Raw genomic sequence first — 26056 nt, 5'->3', positions numbered from 1 at the left:
TGGATAGAGAACTGGCTGGCAGACAGGAAGCAAAGAGTAGGAGTTAACGGGCCCTTTTCAGAATGGCAGGCAGTGACTAGTGGGGTACCGCAAGGCTCAGTGCTGGGACCCCAGCTATTTACAATATATATTAATGATTTGGACGAGGGAATTGAATGCAATATCTTCAAGTTTGCGGATGACACAAAGCTGGGGGGCAGTGTTAGCTGTGAGGAGGATGCTAGGAGGCTGCAAGATGACTTGGATAGGCTGGGTGAGTGGGCAAATGCATGGCAGATGCAGTATAATGTGGATACATGTGAGGTTATTCACTTTTGTGGCAAAAACAGGAAAGTAGACTATTACCTGAATGGTGGCTGATTAGGAAAAGGGGAGATGCAATGAGACCTGGGTGTCATGGTACACCAGTCATTGCATGTAGGCATGCAGGTGCAGCAGGCAGTGAAGAAAGCGAATGGTATGTTAGCATTCATAGCAAAAGGATTTGAGTATAGGAGCAGGGAGGTTCTACTGCTGCTGTACAGGGTTTTGGTGAGACCACACCTGGAGTATTGCGTACAGTTTTGGTCTCCTAATCTGAGGAAAGACATTGTTGCCATAGAGGGAGTACAGAGAAGGTTCACCAGACTGATTCCTGGGATGTCAGGACTTTCATATGAAGAAAGACTGGATAGACTCGGCTTGTACTCGCTAGAATTTAGAAGATTGAGGGGGATCTTATAGAAACGTACAAAATTCTTAAGGGGTTGGACAGGCTAGATGCAGGAAGATTGTTCCCAATGTTGGGGAAGTACCTGCACCAAAATGCTCAGAAAAGTTCAGAATGTCAGTTGGAGGGACCACATCACCAACGCCTAGCTGTATGGGGAGACTCCACCTCTGACCAAGAAGATCAGGTCGAGAAGGATGAGGCTCACTGGTCACTTCCACCGCCACCCATGGAAGACGTGACCCGAGATGGCCAATCAAGCCAATGCTGAAGACGTTGATGGAAGATGCATGTGTAGAGACAAAAGACGAGCTTGCCAGATGCATGGAGGACAGAGATGTGTGGTGCATCCATTACCCTGCCTGTCGGAAACCAGCACCTCTGGTTCGCTAATGTTTTCAACGATGATGAATGAATGAATGAATATATATCTCTCATTTTGGAAATGTTTATAAATTTCCAGATTTCCAATCTAAAATGTCACATTTTGTTAAACAACCATTGTAAAATGGAAGGAAAAAGAAATACCAAAGATTTAACAAAATTGTTCAATTTCCTGCAGCAGGTTTTGAACTGTGGCATTGGAAGAGGAGTAAGTTAGCTCTATTCTACCAAAGCAACTGAACATTGAACTGGTGCTCTGGAGTACAGATAACCCATGAGACCCAAGTATTGTACAATACAGAAATGTTGAACCTGACAGTACTGTACTGTTATTTGCATTGAAATGCAAAACTAATCATATCTGTAATGTCTATCATTGTAGTCAATTTTATAAATATACCCTATTGTAGAGGAGTCTTGCCCAAACATTATCAGGATATCACAAATTTGTTATCTGTCAGTCCCTATCAATTTATTTTATTGGACAGGAAATCTTGATTAGCATGTCTAGAGTATTTCAGCATATATCAGCAGGCAGGCAGGATTTGTGCCAAGAGCTTGCATTTATAATCTTATGTTCCTCAAGACAGGTAACCTGATGGTATCATATTCGGAACATGAGAAAAGACATATGCTCTTATACTTTACACTAAATGAGTTGAATAGGCTCTTTCATTATTCCATTTATGTAGTTTGAGGTAATACATACTGTACCCCTTATTATGTTCTTTTTAAGCATGCATTGCAATGGATGCAAAACACTTTACAACTTCATGAGATTGCATTTTTGTTCCTGTGATAAGCAAATATTAAAATACTCAATTGATCCCATCATGCTTTTTGAATTTGTACGGTGATTCTTCTTTGCTGGTGTCTTATCAAAATGGTTTTGCATAAAATCCAAAAATATCATGTTTTTTCTAAATGATCACAAATTAAGAATTAAATATTAAAATGTATTTATAAGCTCATAATGGACATTTTGTCAATAGTCAGGTGAAGGATGCTACATTTTGGTGATATATATGGGTAAAATTCCTTTTAATAAGGTGGGTTCAGAGGCATGTATTCCCATTTCACCAAACCCTCTTTCATGTTATATTTCCAAAAGATGGCAGGAGAAAGAGAATCAAAAATGAATGATTTTGTTATCCCATGACGAGGGCGGCACGGTGGCGTAGCGATAGAGTTGCTGCCTTACAGCGCAAAAGTCCCAGGTCCCAGGTTCGATCTTGATTATGTGGCTTGTCTGTATGGAGTTTGTGCGTTCTCCCCGTGACCTGCGTGGGTTTTCTCCGAGATCTTCAGTTTCCTCCTACACTCCAGAGATGTACAGGTTTGTAGGTTAATTGGCTTGGTGTATATGTAAATTGTCCTTAGTTTGTATAGGGTAGTGTTAATGTGCGGGGATTGCGGGACGTCGAAGACTCGGTGATCCGAAGGGTCTGTTTCCGTGCTGTATCTCTAAACTAAATTAAACTAAACTAAATGATGTGCATTTGTGTAAAATGCAGACTTAGATATGAAACAACTGTTGTACAACACTTTTTGTGAACTTTCAAGAGTCACTTAAATTATCTTTCCCTACAACCAAAAGAATAGCAACAATCAACACAGTGCAATATTCTAGGTATGAGATTAGTATTACTCATAAATTATTAGATTCTTCCATAGCACAGCAGATGGTGAGGCTTAATTGTTAAGAGACCGACAGTACTATCAGTAGCGCTACTGCTCTATTTGCAAGGATTCTAGATTATACAGGAAAACAATATATACTTCTGAAATTGATCAAAAAAACTATTAGCCTTTAGGAAATATGATTTTAAATTCTTTATTTGGCTTGCTTAACTTTCAATAAAAATTAGAGCAGTCCTCTATTTCCACACATTTCAGCTCTGCATGAACATCAGACGCTACCACTCAGTCTTGACAACCACACTACAGGAATTATTTCTTGAAGCTGTTAACCCTAACCTCATCTCCTCTCCTCTCTCTCGAAAACCTTGTCATTTCATTGCTGTCCATAGGACATGGTAGCTTAGAAACTAGCTGCCACAGAAAATTATAACAATGTTCAAACAGTGTGCACTGCATATGAGAGCTATGAGCTATTTCTGAGAGCTATGAAAAATGAATCCATGTCTTTTAGGTGTATATCTTCCTGTTGGTAAAGTGGTCCAGAACGATTTTGCTCAGAGGGCGGTGTAAATAAATTGGAACTAAATTCCTGTCAGAGTAACTAAGCATTAACTTGCATTCCACAAATAGAAAGCAATTGATTTCATGATGTCAAACACTGAAAATACATAAATAAGCTGATTCTCTTTAATGTATCAGAAAATATCAGCAAGTTCTTAATTTTTCAAACGTATATAATATTAATCACAAAACATGATCTAAAATAACAGACATGTTCTCCAAAATCTGGTAGGTTAGGAATTTAGTTTTGTATATTACATAGATATTTCACTTCCTTTCGAAATATTTTGAGGATTGGGTGTTCATGCTTCAACTATGTACTTTTTACAATGCTTTTATTTTTGGGACTCTGACTTAATCTGTCAAATTATGGATTTGGACTGGTGCCATTAATCCTTTTGATGCATTACTTATACGATAGAAATAATGGAAAGATTTTTAAGAGCACATTTTCATGCTATTGCTTCTGGTAGTGCTGTTTTTAGTTGCATGTATAATGTGTAAGATCTTTTGACACTGCAATCACAAGGAGAATCGTTGATAATTAAGATGCAGAGAAGCTGATGCAAAGATAAGCCAGGTTATGTTTTCATTGAAGCGAAGACTGGTCTCATTTTTTTTTTTACAGCAGATTGAGAGATCCTGAATCATAAAGGGCCTGTCCCACGAGCATGTGACTCCATGTGGCAAGAGTGACCTAAAGGGCCTGTCCCACGAGCATGCGACTCCATGCGGCAAGCGCGACCTAACGTGGTCACTTGAGCCGTACGGCCTCGCAGGGCCGGTCCCACTTCGATCGCCGGAGCCTTATGGAGTTGTGCGGAGCTGGTCCCTACATCGCGCGGGGCTACGAAAAACTGACCGTGTTCAAAAATTCCGCGCGGCAACGGCCTGCCGGCCCGCAGCCGCCTCGACGCCGTACGCACCGCCTCAATGCCGTTCGCCTCGCGTGAACTTCCCGCGGACTTCGCTTGAACTTCATGTCACTCACTCGACCTCCGCGCGGCCCCCGCTTCTGGTTTGGTCGCGCTTGCCGCATGCAGTCGCATGCTCGTGGGACAGGCCCTTTAGGTCGCGCTTGCCGCATGGAGTCGCATGCTCGTGGAACAGGCCCTTAAAAGGCAACTGGTAGGTTGGAACAGGAGGGGCCCTGCTCAAAAAATGAATACACAGCCAACAAGCACATGGGGAGATTGATGGCATTGAGTATTGTTTAGAGAACCAAATGGAAGCAGATGTTATGAAAAACGTGGCTGACCAAAAAACAGTTGCTAAAGTAATGTAAACCATGTTCAATGCCAAGTACCTGCCTGGGCATACAAGGTCAAAACACAAGTATTATCACATAAATGAAACTGTTTTGACTGCAGTACATAGTTAGCCATGTGACACAATGTCAAGGAGATATGGCCATTGGTGCTGTACGAAAGATTAACCACTCAAAATGTGTTTGCTACCAGTAGAATAAGATAATAAAAGGGAAGGAGAATAAATTAGATGACAATCCCCTCTTTAGCATAATCAAGTCTTCTTCTTGTGTATGGCATGCACAGCCTAAAGTTGCAGGTCAACTTGTACTATTTGATCTATTTGTTAGTGCACATCAGGTTGATTGCATTAGTCGAAACAGGGTGGACCACGTGAAGGTTACAATCTCCCACCCCAGCATAATCAAGTGACAATGAACCATGCTACCTTTGAGGAAGAAAACAAAGCTATAGATAATCTCTGAGCCTTGTTTGGCCTTTTACAGCTACTTTTTCTACTCTGCATATAAGAGTCAATAATATTCATTTCCATCCAATATTGGTGCCTTTAACATAATAGAAAATGTCTCAAAGCACTACACAGGTAATTTTCATTTCCAAGGCATGCAAGAAAATATATGACAGATCTTGATTGATTGATTACTTTATATGACAGATCTTAAGAGATAGGAGCAGAATTAGGCCATTCAGCCCATTAAGTCTACTCCGCCTTTCAATCATGGCGGATTTATCTCCCTCCTAACCCCATTTCCTGCCTTCTTCCCATAACCTCTGACCCAATTATCATCAGAGAGCAAGGCTTGATCAAGGGAGAGATCTCAAGAAATAGAGAGCTTTGGGCTACTAATTCTAGAGTAAGTGCCATAGCAGTTGCCAACATATGTATCAATACTACAGTAATTAGATTTGAGGATGAGCAAAACCACAAATTAGTGACACATTTTTCTTGTGGGTGTAGTTGGGGCAGATTGTAGAGATGAAGAGTGACAAGGCTGTGGAGGAATTTGTCAACAAGTCGAACATTTTAATTAATTGGTTAGCCATATAGGGTCTATTAGGTCATCAAGCACAGGGATATTTTGGATGAATGGCCCCAGTTCCAGGTAGGATATAAGCAATAGTATGTTGAATTGATTGATATATTATTATAAAAAGCTTGTGTTTTTAGACTTACTACAGACTTAATAATGTATTGTACTGGAGCACATGGAACCTCCAGGCTGAGTGCAGCAGAATGCCCTTGACATGACTTAAAACCCTGAACATTTTTTTGGTGTGGCTGCACAGATATGGTCAAATATATAAAGGGCTTTCAACTGGGCTGAACACTGCAAGAGACTAAACATAAGGGATCTGTGACAGGAATTCACATGGTTTGATTAGTTCATTCAATTTGTAAAGTTGTCCTTATATTTTAATTTATTTGTGCATGTTGCACCCTCATTACATTATAACTTTATCATAGATTATTTTTAGTCTTACATATTGTTCATGTATATGACACTTGTCTGTGATAGAAACAATTTTCTGTTGGAGGTTATTCCCAAATATTAGAACTCTGAGGCTTAAACAAGTTGTTTGATGCTCTTTGATTACCAAAGGCAAGCTTTGCAACTCTCACAGTAAACTCACAATAAATTCTTAATTAAGAATGCACCAAAGGTCAGGTCAATGAATCGCATCTTTCTTGTTTCCTTGAACAGAGCAATATTCAAGATTTAGTAGTCTTTCATTTTAAGTCCAATGAATGTTTATGGTCGTAACATCTCTTGCAAGGTGCCATAGAAAATTTTGTTGAAGAAAAACTGGATTGGATAATTTGATAAGTGCTTTTGATAAAGAGCCACGTTTACTCCGGGAATGAGGAGAAGCCAATGAGGCTCTGCAGGATTTCAGTTCATCATAGTGCATCAAAAAAAACATTGCTGATTGTTCAGCAGTGGCTTAACTCTTTACAAATTATGTTATACACATATTTACAAAATTATATGGCATGTGCCAAGGCCGTTAATTGTAAAAGACTGACTAAGTATCATGACAACATGTTCCTGTTGAAGATTTATATTGAATTAATTTAAACACCAGAATCCTGAACAGCTTGATTGATGTCCACTATTCAGAAACGGCTGTCAAGAGAATTTGCCCATCGTTGTTATTAAACGTTCATTGTAGAAAAGTCAAAGTCTTCATTCCTATTAGGGATCCTTTGTGTAATCAAATCAAGAAACATTTTTCACACATTGGATGTCAATTGAAAGATTGATGGTTAGAAATTATTTTGCATTGCATATTGATTGGCATTGTACTACATGATCGTAGTACAATGCTTAAGTCATAAGTCGATTGCCATTACTCTATTGCATCAGTTTCATAGGTCATCATTCTCAGTCTGGTTGTTCCATGTGTATAATCCACTTAAGGGCAATAATAACAGAGACACTTGGGTAAAACATGAAACAGGTCACTAGTGCAAAAATAGTTATTTTGCAATGCTTTAGAGGCCTGTTTTGCTGTAAGTTAAAGAAGAACAGGCTTGTTTTGTTTTTCACCATGGAGCATTTTGACTGGATCCACTAAGTGGAAGGTTCTCTCCTACATCTCACTACATTCCCCATCCCTAACAGCCGAATGCAACCTACCCAAGGTCTCAATCCACCCTGAGTGAAAACTCAACACTTCCACTCACAACATGTTTTCCATCACCCATATTTCTCTGCAGTGTGACTCCCACCCTACTGATGATCTGTAAGCAACCAAAGTTCCGTAGCAGCAAAGCTAATGGACAGAAGACTTCCATATGCATGATATGTGCTGACCTTTTCTGTTGCACATGATGCTCAGTTTACTATGTTCAACAAAATTATGCAGCAGATGGGTGGCATTCAACACACTTCAGGCTATTTTATAATTGTTCAGAGCAATCCCTTCCACTTAATACTTGAGGATGTTCCTTCAATTTAAAAAAATATTTTCCGGCAATTGCAAATTTAAAATATTGTCTGAGGTATATTAACTGAATGGCAGATCAGTCTATAGATCAATAGAGCCCTGGAGATTATTTATATTTTCCTGGTCTTATCTGGGATAACAAGTGATAAACGTTGAGTTGCACCTTAACAGCTCCAGCACCCGGATTCAAGCCTGATCTCTAGTGCTGAGTATTAGAGTTTGGAAATTCTCTCTTTGACTGCATGGGTTTCTTCTAAGTGTTCTGCATTCCTCCTACATGTCAAAGCTGTGTGAGTTGTAGGTGAAATTACCATTGCAAATTGTCCCTTGTGCATAGATGAGTGGTAAAATTGTGGGCAGAGAGGATGGGAATATCTGTAGAATAAAATTGAATTAGTATAAATGGGTGCTTGTTGATCGGTGTGGTCTCATTGAGCCTAAAGGGGCTGTCCCACTTGGGCGACCTAATCCGCAAGTTCAGATGAGTTTGCCCTCGACTCATACTCGCAGCACGGTCAACACGAGGTCCTAATAAGTCTTTGTAACTCTCCTTCATCCTCGAGAGTAGTCCCCGCATACTCGAGGCCTCAGCTAGGTTGCTGCGTATTTTTTAACATGTTGAAAAATGCTCGCGTAGGTTTAGTCGAAGTAGGTCATAGTACGTTGGCATGTTATTTGTAGGTAATCGAGGGTAGTCGAAGGTAATCGAAGGTAGTCGTAGATATTCAACATAGTCGATGGGAGGTCGAAGGGAGGTCGAAGGAGATTGAAGGAGGTCGTCTTCACTCTACACTATTCGGTGTCCAATTTTCCCGAAGCTAGTCGAAGCTAGTCTTCAACATAGTCGAAGGAGGTCTTCTGCATAGTCGAAGGAGGTCTTCAACATGACATTTTTTAAAACTCTTCTAAACTCGGCAATTAGGTCGCCGCAGTGGGACAGCCCCTTGAGAGTCTTTTTCTGTGCTGTATGACTCTGACTCCAAAGGGACAAACAAATTAACATCAGTGTTTCAGAATTAGGATTTTATTTTCCACTGGTTCCCACTTCTGATAACAATCTAATAAAGCATTTCTGTAAGAATATATGGATCTTACATGAATATCTGGCTTAATTTTGGTATATACTTAATTTACCTTTGCTTGCTCGTTCCCAGTGGCATGCATCATGGCTACTTGTTGGTCATCTCAGTGTGCATATCATTCATGGAACCATTCCCAACAATTGTTCAAAGGAGCAAAGCAAAAGGAAAAAAATAGCAAAGATATTTGGCAGAATTAAGAATATATATGAAAATTACAAGGACCAAGGATTTATGCTGCTACAGTAGAAATTCTACTAGAGTGAAGTTTATCTCAGTTACTGGAGCTGAATGTGCAGTTTGTACAAGCTCCATGCTACACTTTGATTCCAACGTCTGTTCCATTGATGGTTGTCTCTACATTTGCACATCGAGAGAACAAATTTCCTCTTCATTCACTTGAAGGAAAAAATAATTTCAGCTTTGAATATTTTTTTTAAATGCTTTTAATTTAAATTAAGTCAGTTTAAATTCATCGTCAGGAAGGATAATTTGTATTCCCGTTGATTGTTCTGTTATTTTAGATGAATACAATTTTTGGTGGTATTGTAGAAATCTATCATTAATATCTTTAGGCAGTGTTAATGTTTCTCCCTTGTCTGTTCTAATTTTGTATATTGTTTTTTCCCCATCCAATTTACGAAGTTGACGCGCTAGTAGTTTTTATGGTTTATCACCAAATTCAAAATTTAATTGTTTTGTATGTTGATAAAGTTTTATAACTTGGTCTGAATATATCTTGTTTAATTTATATTTCAGTACTGCAATTTTACTGTGTTTTATCATGGATGGTGCTGCTGCATTTTCTGTGTCTAATTGCTTTATTTCCATTTCCAGTTTCTGTTGTTTGGCCCTATTCTCTTTATTAAAAAATGATTGGGAAGAAATTAATGCTTCACGTACAAATGCTTTAAATGTTTCCCAAAGAAGGGAAGCAGAGATTTCAGGGCTGTCGTTAGCCTCAAAAAACATTTTAATCTATTTTATTAGGTATTCATTACATAACTTATCTTTTAAGATTTGGGGATTAAATCTCCATTGTGACTGTGTCTCTACCATTCCGTTTAGTTTGATCATAAATGTTAGTGGAGCGTGGTCTGAGATTATGATGTTATGATATTGCGAGTTATAGGTAAATGGGATAAGTTTTGAATCTACTAAAAAATAGTCTATCCTTGAGTAAGTTTTATGTACTGGTGAGTAAAATGAATATTCTCGGCCCGATGGATTTTCAATTCTCCAAACGTCCTTAATATTAGTAGTATTAATGTATGAGTTTAAAAATTCACTTGATCGAGATTTTAGTTTTCTTTGAGTTGATGATCTATCCAAACAGGCATCCAATGTACAATTTAAATTTCCACCGATTATTAAGTTTTGTTGTGTACATTCTGGGATATTGTTAAGAATTCTCTTTAAAAACAGTGGGCTATCAAAATTTGGTCCATACACATTGAGGAGAGTCACCTTTTTTAAGTATAACTCCCCTATTATTACAATATATCTGCCTTCAGTGTCTTCTATCGTTGATATATGTTTAAAGGGTATACCTTTACGAATTAATATTGCAACACCTCTAGATTTATGTGAGAATGAAGAATGGTACGCTTTAGCAATCCATTTTGCTTTCAATCTGTGTTGTGCTTCCTTTTTAAGATGTGTCTCCTGGAGAAATATTATATATGTTTTCAATGATTTTAAATGGGCTAACACTTTGCTCTCTTGATAGGTTCATTAATTCCCTTAACATTCCAACTACAGAATTTAATTCCCTCACCCCCAATTTTTATATTCATGTCTTGCATCTTGTGATTAAGTGGTAGAGCAGATGATTCAGCACACTCAACCCTACCTTATACTCGAACATCAGGTAGATGAATTTTAGGTCACGTCTGTTTTCCATCCGAACATATCTCCTTAAGTAAAATATGCAATTCCTTTCCAAATACAAAATATAATATGATATAAAATAAAAAAAGTAATAGCAAATTGGATTAGTAAAGTGTGGAAAGTAAAAAGAAAAAGCAACTACAACTACAATTAGTGCAGTTAGTGATAGCCACCCTAATGTGGCTAAGCATCTATGGACTTCCGTAGCTTTTGGTTAATAAAAATACTAGCTCCGTACTTTCCTTGAAAGGAAAGTTTCCAATTCGATGCAAACAATTTGTGGGGGGGAAAGAAATAATGATTATATTCCATTAATGATATAATTAGTAGTCTCAAATTGAAATGTTAGTTTTGTATAATATAAACATTTATAAAAGAATAATCAAAAACAAAAACATCAGAGAGAGAGCCACCATACATTTTTCATTGTAAAATATCTGAATCACACTTTACTTATGTTTCATACTTTTAGTTAATTCTTAAATAATCTAAATAATCAAATTATCAATAATTAGTGTTAGTTAGTATTCATGATTATTAATAGTTGTTAGAAGTTGTTAGAAGTTAGTACTAAAATGTAAGTATTATATATCCATTGCAGGATATTTACCCAAATCTTATTGCGAATTTTAGGCAACTCTTAAATATAATGGTTTAAAGTTTAGTTTAGAGTTCCATATCTTCTCTGCGAGATAGCAGTATCCAGGTAGGTGTTGAGTGTTGAATATTTTTCAATCTTCGATCTTGTCCTCGATGTTCTTGGCAAATTCAAATGCTTCTGTGTGCTTGATGAAGAAGTGTTCCTTATTTTCGTAACTAACTCTTAGTGTTGCGGGGTATAACAGTCCATATCTCAAATTCTTTATGTTCTTCAGTATTCTTCTTGTTTCTGTGAACAATGCTCTTTTCTTAGCAACTTCCACAGGATAATCTCTGAATACGCTAATCTTGTCTCCTTCATATACAAGATTTCTGCTTTTGACAATTTTCCTCATCATGTCATCCAATACATGGTCATATTGGACCTTTACTATCATTATTCTTGGTCGGTCGCCCACCTTTGGGCGACCCACTCTGTGCGCTCAGGCAAGTAATGGCGCCTGGTCCAGGTTCAAAATTGTTTTCAGTACATCTGCAGCAAATTCACGGGGGTCACGAGTCTCCTCTCTGCCTTCCTGGATGCCCACGATTCTTAAGTTCTGACGCCTCTGTCGTCCCTCCAAGTCTGTACATTTTTCGGTTATTTGACGCAATAACTTTGATAGGCGTTGGTTCTCAGTGATGAGTTGTTTTGTAGTTGCGGTGCTTGTCTCAGCAAATTCCTCAAGTTCTTTTGCAATCTTGTGGTGTTGTTTTAATATCTGGAAGATAGGTTCAAGTTTAGAATCAAATCTGGATTCCATCATATTCAGTTTTTCATTTACTTCTTCAACATTTTGAGTCAAATTTCTTTCCATATCTAATTTCCAGTCTTCAAGGACTTTGTGTACAATCTCTGTAACATCTTCTTTGATTTGTTCTTTAATTTCTTTTTTAAAAGATGTCAGCTCCTCTTTAAAGTCCTGTCTAAGATTTTTAAGTTCCTCCTTAAGAAACGTTTTTAATTCTTCCATCTCAGTCTTTTTCTTCTTCTTTGAGATGTCTTCTCGGGATGCTGTTAAACCTGAGGCCGAGGTTTCAGTTGGACCTACCTCTTTAGTCTTGCCGGTTTTTGTCTTGGGGGGAGTATGCTGAGTCGACATACTGCCGGTGTCGCGCGCCTGATGACGTCAAGGGCCTATTGCAAAACAATCTGTGCCGTTTTCTGCAGGTAGGATCTGTCTTTTCCCCCCGTTTTTTCGTTTTTTTTCTCGGAGCTAGTTGGTGCGAGTCTCTCCTGCTCCATAGTGCCACCGGAAAATTGTACTCATCTAAAATGACAGAACAATCAGCAGGAATGGAAACATTTTTACAGAATTGTAAGTTTGCGGGTCTAGATCAGAAAGAGAGAGAATTACTAGGGGCTGAAATTACGATAAAAGACATCGAAGAGTCAATCAAATCTTTAAAAAACGGAAAGGCTGCAGGCCCTGATGGTCTAAATTCTGAATTTTATTTAAAAAATTATGATTTGCTTTCCCCACGCCTACAGACAATGTACAAATACGCCTACACTCAACAGAAACTCCCAGAAACTCTGAATGAATCTACAATCATACTCATACCAAAAACGGACAAGGATCTTGAAGACCCAGGTTCATACAGAGCTATAGCCCTCTTAAATACTGACCAGAAAATATTAACTAAAATTTTATCTAATAGATTGAGCTTAGTGATCAGTAAATTAATACATCCCGACCAAACAGGGTTTATCCCAAAACGTTATTCATTTTATAATCTGAGAAGATTATTTAATATTATATACTCCAATAGAATTCCTAATGCAGATCTAGCAATTATTTCGTTAGATGCTGAAAAAGCATTTGACCAGGTAGAATGGCCATATTTATTTTCGGTGATGGAAACATTTCAACAAGGAGAGAAGTACTGTACATGGGTTAAATTGTTATATTCTAATCCAACAGCCAGAATATTAACAAACAAAATGTTATCAACTAAATTTAATCTCTCTAGAGGCTGTAGACAAGGATGTTCACTATCCCCACTATTATTTGTTCTTGCAATCGAACCCCTAGCAGAAAGCGTTAGAAACCATCCAGGAATATATGGATACAATACTAGAGACACAAGGAATAAAATTTCCTTATATGCAGATGATTTACTAATATATATTACAAAGTTAGAAACTAGTATTCCAAACTTATTAAATCTAATAACTCAATTTGGTCAGTTTGCGGGATATAGAATTAATTGGAATAAAAGTGAAATCATGCCAATAACAAAATTCAATTTACATACAATACAACAATCCCCTTTTAAAATAGTTAAAGATAAATTAAAAAACTTAGGAATCTATGTGACTAAGACATATACCTCTTTATTTAAACTAAATTTCCCACCCTTACTGAATAAACTACATAAGAATATTCAATACTGGAAAACACTCCCCATTTCTATGCTTGGGAGAATTAATGCTATAAAAAAGATTTTTTTACCGCAACTGCTGTACCTATTTCAATTAATTCCGATATATATTCCAAAAACTTTTTTCAAAAAAGTCGACTCCATTGTTACAAGTTTTGTCTGGGATTATAAGAATCATAGAATAAGTAAAAAACATTTATGTAAGTCAAAGATAAATGGAGGTTTGGCTTTGCCAAATTTCTTATTTTATTTTTGGGCAGTCCATATTAAAAACATGAATTTCTGGCTGGAAGAAATGGATCGACAACCAGATTGGTTAATGATGGAAAAGGAAGACTGTCTACCTTTTGAAATAGGTCCGATCATATTTGCTCCCACAAAACTGCACAAAAAAACCTATAAAGAAAACCCCATAATACATAGTGGAATACGAATTTGGAAACAAATAAAAAAAGATTTAAAATTGAATAATATACCACTATGCCTTCCCATTGTAAATAATCCTTCATTCAAATCATCCTTTATTGACAAAGGTTTCACACAATTGAAAAATTATGGAATCAAAAATATTGGACATCTTTATGGGAAAGGCACTTTTCTTTCATTTCAAGAGTTACAACAGAATTATGGACTGCACTCAAACAATTTCTTCAGATATCTACAAATTAGAGATTATGTTAAATCTAATACACAAGTCTACAGGAGTAGGGAATCAGAAATTCTTGATGAATGTTTGAACAAGCATCCTAATACTGAAAAACTAATAGCTTATATTTATAACACCCTACTAAACAACGAGGTACCACCGACCGAACCATATAGATACAAATGGGAAAATGAAATAGGTCACCCTATAACGAAAGATATGTGGGACGAAAGTTTACAACAAATACATCAATGTTCATTAAATGCCAGACATACTTTAATACAATTCAAGGTCTTACATAGACTACACTACTCTAAAATAAAACTAAATAGAATCTTCCCACAAATCTCTCCTATTTGTGATAAATGTCTACATCTAGAGGCTAATTTAACACATATGTTTGCAAACTGTATAAAACTTAAACATTTCAGGAAGGATAATTTAATATTCAAATTCTTTAAAATGCAAATCATTCTGTAGAATTAGATTGCTTCATTTGGAACTACATGCAAACGTACAATGCTTGATTGGAAGAGTGCACAATTGAAGCAAGTGGATGTGTTCTACCCTTAGCAGAAGATTTAAAACAAGACTTACTATTTGAAGATGTATGTGTGGATACAGCAATAGCAGCCCATACATCATCCATGTTATAGCGTAATAGAGTCATACTCATCCTTGCTAACCAAGATGTCCCATCTAAGCTGATCCCATTTGTCCATGTTTGGCTCATATCTGACTAAAAATTTCCTATTCATGCAACTGTCCAAATGTCTTTTCAATGTTTTTTTTAAATTGTTTTAGCCTCAGTTACTTCCTCTGGTAGCGTGTTGCATATACCCAACACCCCTGTGTGAAGAAAGATTTCCATCAGGTTCATATTAAATCCTTCTCCCTTCACCTTATATGCCCTTTAGTTCTTGATGTCCTGCTGAAGTGTGGAAATCCAAAATTGCTCTGGTTTATTTCTGATTATTTTGTAAAATATGTGTTTTTTTTATAATCTGTGCATCTAGTGTGATGCTTAACATGCAGTTATATTTCAGTTGGATATATTCATAAAAACATAGCCTTATTTATTAAAAGGTAATACTTAACTTTGTTAATTCCTGTTAAATGTGAAACCAAATAACGAATGGACAGGGAGATGTATGAAATACCGAAGAACGAATGAAATATTTAAATAATGTAATCACTGTTCTAAGTAGACAAATGCAGAAACAAATTTGGATGCAATATCGCATGGCACCAGAAATTTCCATTAATATTGTGCCTTAAGAGAGAATATGCCAAGGTGTTTTACCATGGCCAAATCAAAAAGAAGATAAAACATAAAGAAGGTGAAAAAAATTACACAATCATTAATCAGAGAGGGAGGTTTTAGGGAGCATCTAGAGTTAAATACAGGTATAGAAGTTAAAGTTTAAGAAGGTAATTTCAGAGGTTAGATCTTAATGGTTGTCAGAACATTGAGAAGCCCCAAATTTGAGGAGCGGATGTCTCTCAGATAGTTAAGGGTGAGATCCGATTAGAGAGAGAGGAAGAAGGAATATTTAAGCATTTTAAAAGAATGATGCACCATGGGTTCCTAAGCAAAATCCAATGTAGGACCTTTAGGATTATATATAAAACACACAAAGCTCAAACAAATGTTCTGCAGCTTCCTCAAGGACTCTTCACACACTATGACTGGATCTTCTTATTAAACAGTATTGTGACCCACAGAGCAGCTCATCACATGATACAATCAAAAGAGTGATGACATCCCAAGGTAACAATCATTGTTCACAATGGAATTACATTTGCCACGAGAATATTACAATTGATGAATTGCTTACCTCAGTACTAATGTAGTTCAGTAAAAAAACTGAGGTGATGGGTAAATGAGATTTACCATTAAAGTAGGATATACACAACAGAAAAAGTTTGAACGCACGTACCGTAAGATTCAAGACCAGCTTCTTTCCTGCTTTTAACAGTTTGCCGAACAGTCATCCCATAAACTCATAGTACAGTCCTGATCTCCCAACCTACCTAATTGCAGACCTAGCATGTTTTTCTTATCTGCACGTTATTTGTAGCTGTAATGCTATCATGCTGTATCACTATAGTCTGCACTCTGGTATTTTTCTCTTTACACCACCTCCTGTACTTGTGTATGCCTTGGTTGTACTTTTGAATAATATAATTTAACTGGATAGTTTACAAAGTTGTTCACTGTATCTTGGTACATGTGACATGTGAATAAACCGATACCAATACCTAAGAGAGGACAGTTTTGACACAAATAACTAGAAAACTGCTTTCATGATATTCCTTTACAATAGACAACAGACAATAGGTGCAGGAGTAGGCCATTTGGCCCTTTGAGCCAGCACCACCAGTCAATGTGTCCACAATCGGTACCCCGTTCCTGCCTTTTCCCCATATCCCCTGACTCTGCTATCTTTAAGAGCCCTATATAGTTCTCTCTTGAAAGTATCCAGAGAATTGGCCTCCACCGACCGCCCTCCGAGGCAGAGAATTCCACAGACTCATAACTCTCTGTGTGAAAAAGTGTTTCCTCATCTCTGTTCTAAATGGCTTACCCCTTATTCTTAAACTGCGGCTCCTGGTTCTGGACTCTCCCAACATCAGGAACATGTTTCCTGCCTCTAGCGTGTCCAAATATTTCCTATGTTTCAATAAGATATCCTCTCATCCTTCTAAATTCCAGCGTATACAAGCCCAGTCGCTTCATTCTCTCAGCATATGACAGTCCCGTCATCCCAGGAATTAACCTTGTGAACCTCCGCTGCACTCCCTCAATAGTAAGAATGTCCTTCCTCAAATTTGGACCTAAACTGCACACAATACTCCAGGTGTGGTCTCACTAGGGCCCTGTAAAACTGCAGAAGGACCTCTTTGCTCCTATACTTTGCAATTATTCTATATAACAGAAAAAATTTGCAGCTGTTCTTCAAATTATGTCAGAGATTAAAAATGTATTGTCTATCTGAATACTAACACTCTTGAATGTGCAGCAATAGTGTTGAAGTAGATAATAGGCTAGACATTGTAATGTGTCCAAAAGTACCCATTGAAGAGGTTCAAGAGGCTCTTCTGCACCCAACAGGACAAGGGGCTGCAATCCCTCAGTATTGCACTTACTTGTCATCCTCGATTTTGCAATAATGCTGTGGTGACAAATAAACCTATACCTTCTAATTTGAACGGAAATCACCATCAAGCTGATGTTTAAATAGGGACTAGAACATTTCTTTAAGTAATCTTCAAGAAATGGGTGACATATCATAGGCCATAAAGATTAGAAGGTTATTCGGTACTCATGCAGTTTGGGTGTTTATTCCAAATTTATATCATTTCAGTGGCCAACCCATTACGAAGTGAATAAATTAGATTTTATTATAAATTTAAAGAAAGTGGACATTTCCATTAGCCGTCTGCAAACATTATAAATTACCAGCTTTAATTCTATGCATTTTACAGAGGTCATGCAATCAGAGCTGCTGTATCGCCACAAAAAAATGCAGTTATCATGGGAATTCTGATCTGTGAATTGTATCTATGCATTTTGCAGAAATTGATCTCAGATTAATAGCTAGATTTACGCCAATGTGTTGGCAGGTCAAATTCAAATTATGAAATCAATAGGAAAATATATTGAAATGGGTAATGCCTTACTTTGAATTAATCAGACACAGATGCCATCAAGAAAACACATATCAACCTTTAGCAATTAAAAGACAGTTGTAATAACCATGAGGAAAAAATAGTCTTTAGACAAAAAAAAAGTCTCTACTGAGTGTCAGCGGGTAAAAGTGACTTGAAATAAAGATAACCTTATTCAAAAGAAAGCAATGAACTCTGTAGCCATTCAATTTCTCAACCAGTGAAAGCTCCATTTCTTTACAGTGACCCTACTGACCTAGAAGGCAGACAATAGATCTGTACCTGCTCTTGCCTTTGTTCTTTATAATTAAAACATATTGATTTTTCCATAGATATTTGTAAATGTACAGCTGAGCAAGCTATCCCAGAATAAGAGAATCCAATTCTGCCAATAACCTCCAGTACTTGAGAAAAGACACTTGAAGCTGTTACCATTGAATGTGAAAATGAATTATTGTCAGAAGTCAAATAAATGATATGGCAACTTTCACATCTCTCCTTAAAATCAAACTGATCATATAACCATATAACCATATAACAATTACAGCACGGAAACAGGCCATCTCGGCCCTACAAGTCCGCGCCGAACAATTTTTTTCCCTTAGTCCCACCTGCCTGGACTCATACCATAACCCTCCATTCCCTTCTCATCCATATGCCTATCCAATTTATTCTTAAATGATACCAACGAACCTGCCGCCACCACTTCCACTGGAAGCTCATTCCACACCGCTACCACTCTCTGAGTAAAGAAGTTCCCCCTCATGTTACCCCTAAACTTCTGTCCCTTAATTTCAAAAATCAACACTTTTGTTATTCAAGATTCAACCTCAGTTCAGTTTTTATAAACTATTTCTCCCTCATGTACAACTCTTGCAGGCCATGAAATTCAACAGTGATACCCCTGCTTTTCAGACTCTAAGTATATCTAATAAGTATCTAATGTGAGAGATGTGTAATGTCAGACTCGTTCCACCAAGGGTATATGTTTCCCACTGTATTGGATTGAGCTACTCAATAGTTCCCAGAAGCCTGTTAAATGATCACAGAAGTGAATTAAATGTCCAATTTCAGTTGGACTGTAAGACTGGTCAGGCAGCATCTGTGGAGAATGTTATATTTTCAGATCAATGACATTTCATCAATATTTCCAACATTTTCAGTTCCATTTCTGGTTTGTGCAGGCTGGAGAAGGGGAAGATGGGGGAAACCCATGTGAATGCCACATAGGTATGTTTTCAACAGGGTACACAATCTAGCTTTACTTTACGGAACAGCAATAATCTTGGTGCCATGGGGTTCACAAGAAAGGTGTCACTGAGGTACGTCACCAGCTTAAGTCTTGAACTAGGACATAGTTCACACCACAGGGGGCTATCAATGTCACCTGTGCTAACTTTCATACATGAGGCTCGCTCCAGACAAAAGCAGGTTTTATCTAAAGTTTTTAAGCATGGTAAAACCTACTAGGATCTGTCCCTGATTGATTCATGTCTTTCAATCCAGAGTTTGGGTTTTGCTCTTACTTCACTGGCATAAATACAATAAAACTGAAAGCAAAATAAAGCAGAAATCTATCCCTCAACTGTGTCCAATTGTGAACTACACGTGGCACAAATGATGTCACTTTTTGTTTCACACACTATAAATATCCTCCCTTGGTTGAATTGGCTCATTTGGAGACATGCCTATACTAAGTAGTTTCAAGTACAGGATGGTGTTTTTTTCCATTGACGCGCTGTATGCAGCAGCCCACAATTAAATGGATTAAAGGCCGATAAATCCCCAGGGCCAGATAGGCTGCATCCCAGAGTACTTAAGGAAGTAGCTCCAGAAATAGTGGATGCATTAGTAATAATCTTTCAAAACTCTTTAGATTCTGGAGTAGTTCCTGAGGATTGGCGTGTAGCAAACGTAACCCCACTTTTTAAGAAGGGAGGGAGAGAGAAAACGGGGAATTACAGACCAGTTAGTCTAACATCGGTAGTGGGGAAACTGCTAGAGTCAGTTATTAAAGATGGGATAGCAGCACATTTGGAAAGTGGTGAAATCATTGGACAAAGTCAGCATGGATTTACAAAAGGTAAATCATGTCTGACGAATCTTATAGAATTTTTCGAGGATGTAACTAGTAGCGTGGATAGGGGAGAACCAGTGGATGTGGTGTATCTGGACTTCCAGAAGGCTTTCGACAAGGTCCCACATAAGAGATTAGTTTACAAACTTAAAGCACACGGCATTGGGGGTTCAGTATTGATGTGGATAGAGAACTGGCTGGCAAACAGGAAGCAAAGAGTAGGAGTAAACGGGTCCTTTTCACAATGGCAGGCAGTGACTAGTGGGGTACCGCAAGGCTCAGTGCTGGGACCCTAGCTATTTACAATATATATTAATGATCTGGATGAGGGAATTGAAGGCAATATCTCCAAGTTTGCGGATGACACTAAGCTGGGGGGCAGTGTTAACTGTGAGGAGGATGCTAGGAGACTGCAAGGTGACTTGGATAGGCTGGGTGAGTGGGCAAATGTTTGGCAGATGCAGTATAATGTGGATAAATGTGAGGTTATCCATTTTGGTGGCAAAAACAGGAAAGCAGACTATTATCTAAATGGTGGCAGACTAGGAAAAGGGGAGATGCAGCGTGACCTGGGTGTCATGGTACACCAGTCATTGAAAGTGGGCATGCAGGTGCAGCAGGCAGTGAAGAAAGCGAATGGTATGTTAGCTTTCATAGCAAAAGGATTTGAGTATAGGAGCAGGGAGGTTCTACTGCAGTTGTACAGGGTCTTGGTGAGACCACACCTGGACTATTGCGTACAGTTTTGGTCTCCAAATCTGAGGAAGGACATTATTGCCATAGAGGGAGTGCAGAGAAGGTTCACCAGACTGATTCCTGGGATGTCAGGACTGTCTTATGAAGAAAGACTGGATAGACTTGGTTTATACTCTCTAGAATTTAGGAGATTGAGAGGGGATCTTATAGAAACTTACAAAATTCTTAAGGGGTTGGACAGGCTAGATGCAGGAAGATTGCTCCCGATGTTGGGGAAGTCCAGGACAAGGGGTCACAGCTTAAGGATAAGGGGGAAATCCTTTAAAACCGAGATGAGAAGAACTTTTTTCACACAGAGAGTGGTGAATCTCTGGAACTCCCTGCCACAGAGGGTAGTCGAGGCCAGTTCATTGGCTATATTTAAGAGGGAGTTAGATGTGGCCCTTGTGGCTAAGGGGATCAGAGGGTATGGAGAGAAGGCAGGTACGGGATACTGAGTGGATGATCAGCCATGATCATATTGAATGGCGGTGCAGGCTCGAAGGGCTGAATGGCCTACTCCTGCACCTAATTTCTATGTTTCTATGTTTCTATGTGCATCGAGGACGCTTGCGTGAAGGCAGAAGGGAGAGATTAATTAAAAAGAGAATTAAGAGGAAGTCTCACTGGGTGTGAAAGAGCAAAGAGGCCATCTCTGCGCTTACTACAATTCACAATTGGTGAGTGTGCCGTGGCAGGACAGCTATATTGATGGGTAGCCGACCACAGGAACACTACTGCATGTTAGCAGAAATGCATAGCAAATAAGCTGACTTTCTAGTGTTGTCCTCTGAAAAGTGCTTCCTATAAGATGTTTGTCCGCAAAACCTGCCATTTAGCACATTGCATTGTCCATTTTAATGCCTGAGTTTAGGCTTGTTGCGGAGGTTAATGAATATAATGTGTTTAAAATAATTTAGCGTGCCTCATTTGTTGATTTTCGTGTTTGCGAGGCCCTTTTATAGACAAATGTTTGGAGTGATGCACCTTCTCTCAATATGTGCAAGAAGTCGTCTTTTTATATTGTCAAATAGGAATAAAGACTTTGTCTCACATTTACCGCGCTGATTGGCTTATTTTATTTTCTACCGAGAGGTGAAACTTTTAAACGTTTAAATAGCTCAACAATTGATGGACCTGAACACTCAAAAATGTAACTTAATGAAAATGTGATTATATCACCTCCCTTCAACTATTTTGTGTTTCAGCATGAGAGGGATTATAACATTAGAGACATTCATCTTGTAGTGATATGTTAATGAAGAATTGCAGACATCAAGCTGATAGTAAAAAATATATTTATTTAACAATGAGGTAAACAAGCACTGACAATCAAACTGCTGAGGTAAAAGCTTTATCACACTTCAGGCTATCATAAAATGTGGAGCCACCAACAGAAACAAAGTAATGCCCAAGAGGAAAAGACACACATATTAACATACAGACATTTATAAAGGATATTGAGAACACCTTTTTTACTCACCTTCTGTCCCCTCTGTCCAGCTTCCGGGTTTACCGTTCGCAGGAGTTCCCACGGTAACCGCAAGAGTTATTACGGATATCGCACGGATATCGCACTGGCCACTACGTTCATATAATGTTGCAATGCTCAACCACAAGTGTACAAGTCACTCTTGGAGAAATTCAAGCTTGCTTGAATTTTCTCCCGAGTCACCAAGCTACACGATTACCTGCCGTTAGCGCCACGGTGGTCCACGGTGGTCCATGAATGCCGTACTGTTATCGCACGAGGTTCCCACGATGTTAAACTCTGGTTAACTCGTGCGTCAAGTCGCCCCGTGAGAAAGGCCTATTACTGTTGCAAAGTGAAAGAATGTGGACCTGCATTTGATACTGATCTTAAAGTCTGATAGGCATGCTCTGGCAGCTTGGGGTCTTGGGACCTTCTCTGTGTCTGACTGGGTGTCAAGGCTTGGAAAGATTGTGCTGAAGCAAGATTACTATCATTTCTACATTGGACAGCAGAAGCATTTACAAGGGAGCTGAGCAAACTCTCCTAGGAGGGTTCACCTTTGGATTCGTGGCTTGCAGGCATTACTGGCAATAACAAATGACTGTGCCCATATGCAAAGTGCCATGTAACTCAGTGGGTCAGTCAACATCCGTGGAGGGAATGGACAGGAGATGCATCAGGTCGGTTATGAAACACCACCTATCCATTCCTTATGCAGATGCTGCCTGTCCCACTGAGTAATCCATGCACTTTGTGTTGTTGCTCAACATTCCAGCATCAGGCCACGTGGCTGCATTTACATATATCCATTAGCACACAATTTTAAAAAAATCTCAAGTTCACAGCATGAGTATATCCCCACTGAAAGTCACAAACAACCTCTTCGACTCAAAATATGCCTGAGACTCAATTAAATTGAAACACCTGTAGAAATGTTGCCCATGTTGTGAGCCGTGTATAAAGTCAACTTGTAAACAGCAAGTTCTACAAAATTACCAGGTAATGAGTTAAAATATGCTGTTTGAGAAGCATACATTGGACAGCACACTCCTGCACTTCAAAAAATACCAGGGGATCATTTAAAACCATGGTTGTAAAATGTCACAGTTTAAGGCTTTTCTGAGATTGCAGTATTGCAGTGAAGCATCAACCTCAATGTTGTATTGAAGTCCCTAGAGAGAGACTTCAACCCACAACCTGACTGGTAGCCGACAGTGCTTTCACTGAACCACAGATGACACTTTTGAAAGCTCATTACTTACAATCTCAGTAACCGAACTGCAGAATCCAGAGAGCTCAGATTACGCTGACCTAAATCTTAATTATATTAATACTTAAACCAAAGAATTACAAGTGTAAAATATGAGTACACTCCATGGCATTAGTTTGATGTTTACACAAAGAAAAAAAATAACAAAATGGTATTGAAATGAAATTGTATCTGAAAAGTATATTAATGCGAGGCAGTGGGGGGTCTGTGTCAGTTTTGTGAAATTAGATGAGAGGCATGGTGTGGGAATGATATTCACTGATGTGTCTTTCAGCTGTGAACTCCTACAATCATGCACAATGGTGATGGTGGAGGAGATTGTTTTCAGGAAAAGAGGAGATAGAATATTGAAGGGCGAGTGTTGTGGAGGAGAGGCTCGCTGGAGAATTGGGTAAAATCACATGGACGAAAGTTGACTTTTGGGTTTTTGGTCCACTCGAATAGATGAATGGGAAATTGTAGGAGTCTGGGGTGGTATCAGTTCATGAAATGACCAGAGAGGTACTCAGGGAGATAATCAGAATAGAGGGCGAAGGGTGTGATTGGAGAAATTATCAGGGTGGTTGTGGCGATGGCCAGGGGGAGGTTAAGACATGCTTGTGGACACTCGCGGCACAAGTGATGATAAGGGAGGTTGTAGTTACTGGTGAGAGTGATTATTAGTAAAGCAAAGAAGAAGCTACGTCAAAGAAAAGCAGCTAGGGAATGGATGGTATATAAAGCCTCAAACATTTGCTTCTAATCTGCTTGCTTGTTCTAGGCATGTACAGTGCAATGTTGCACAAATGTAGTTCTAATTTTGAAACCATCTCATAAATCCAAGCATATGAAAATCATATGCTTCACAGAATTGCATTATCCAGCCAAAGATAGACCCAAAGTGTAGGAGTAAATCAGCAGGTCAGGCAGAATCTCTGGAGAAAAAGCATAGGTGACATTTTGGGTTGACACCCTTCTTCCCAACCTGACCTGAAATGTCACCTATCAGTTTCTTCCAGAGCTGATGCCCAAAGTGGTGAGTTACTCCAGCACTTTGGGTCTATCTTTGGTACAAACCAGCATGTGCAGTTTTTATTTTCTGCATTATCTAGCCATTGTTTGTGATAATATTCTATTCCATGAGGAAGATAAACATTGCAATGTGTAGATATGTGGCAGTTGGAGACCTGGCTTTAATTCTGACCCTGAGTACGGACTGGCTGGAGCTTCCACCTCCTTCCTACAGCTGCATCAATCTCCTGCTGGAGCTCTGGTGTTCCCCTCATACCATAGTCATGTTGGTTGGTTTGTTGCCTTCAATACATTATTCCCTAGTTTAGGTAAGGGGCAAAAGACCAAAAAGGAAGAGTTGTCATTTGAAAGTGAATAGGTTACAGGGGGAGGAAGACAAAGGGGATTTGGACCGATGGGATTGCAGCCCCTGCAGCCAGCATGAACTCAGTGGGCTGAATAGCATCCTTCTATTATAATTGTTTGATCTCATGAATGAAGATCTGAAATGTGATGCTTCTAATGTCTTATTGTCATAGTATTGTAACAGACAACATGCAGTGTATTTTTTTAAATATTGTACATCTACAATAAAAACCAAGAGAAATTGTATAAGCTAACAGGATGTAGCCTATTGGCTTATGAGAGTCGTTGTTACTTTAAATATGTTCTTGTTAGTTGACATTTCCATGTGTGCAGATGTTACAGCTGAATGTGTGACGGTGTTTAATGTAATTCTACCAAGCGTCAATGTATGATTAACTTCATGGAGATATTGAATAAAATAGCAAGGTAACAGGCCCTTTGGCACACCTTGTCCACACTGACCAAGTTGCTTAACTGAGCTATTCCGACTTGCCAAAACCTGGCTCATATCCTGCCAAGGCTTTCTTATCCAATTATCAAACTTTTAAATGTCATAATTGCATCCTCCTCTGCTACTTACTCTGGCAGCTCATTCCATATATACAAACCCTCTATATGAAAATGCTGTCTCTCAGGTTCCTTTCAATCTTTCCCCCCTCACCTCAAAACTCTGCCCTCTAATCTTAGACTTCCCTACCTTGGGGAAAATACTGTAGCTATTCACCTTATCTATGCCCTTCATGAATTTATATTTGTCTATAAGATCACCCCTCAATCTCCTACACTATAGGGAAAAAAAACCCGGCATATCCAGTTTTGCCTTACAACTCAAACCCTCTAGACCGGTTAACATCTCTGCACTCCTCTGCACCCTCTCCAGTATAATGATATCCTTCCTACAGCAAAGCGACGAGAGCTGCACACAGTGCTCCAAATGTGGCCTGATTAAAATCTTGTACAGCTACCGCATGGTGTGCAGTGGTCGAGTTGCTGCCTTACAGCGCTTGCAGCTGCAGAGACCCGGGTTCGATCATGACTACGGGTGCTGTCTGTACGGAGTTTGTACGTTCTCCCCGTGTCTGTGTGGTTGTTCTCTGAGATCTTTGTACAGGTTTGTAGGTTAATTGGCTTGGTATAAGTGTAAAAAAAATGTCTCTAGGGTGTGTAGTGTAGTGTTAATTTGCGGGGACCGCTGGTGGGCCAAAGGGCCTGTTTCTGCACTGTATCTCTAAACGAAACTAAACTAATTTCTGTACTTAATATTCCGATCAATAAAGGCAAACATGCCAAATGCCTTCTTCAATACCTCATGAACCTGTGT

Source organism: Amblyraja radiata, chromosome 12, assembly GCF_010909765.2.
Source record: "Amblyraja radiata isolate CabotCenter1 chromosome 12, sAmbRad1.1.pri, whole genome shotgun sequence".
Classification (NCBI taxonomy): Eukaryota; Metazoa; Chordata; class Chondrichthyes; order Rajiformes; family Rajidae; genus Amblyraja; species Amblyraja radiata.
This window is presented reverse-complemented; position numbering follows the sequence as displayed.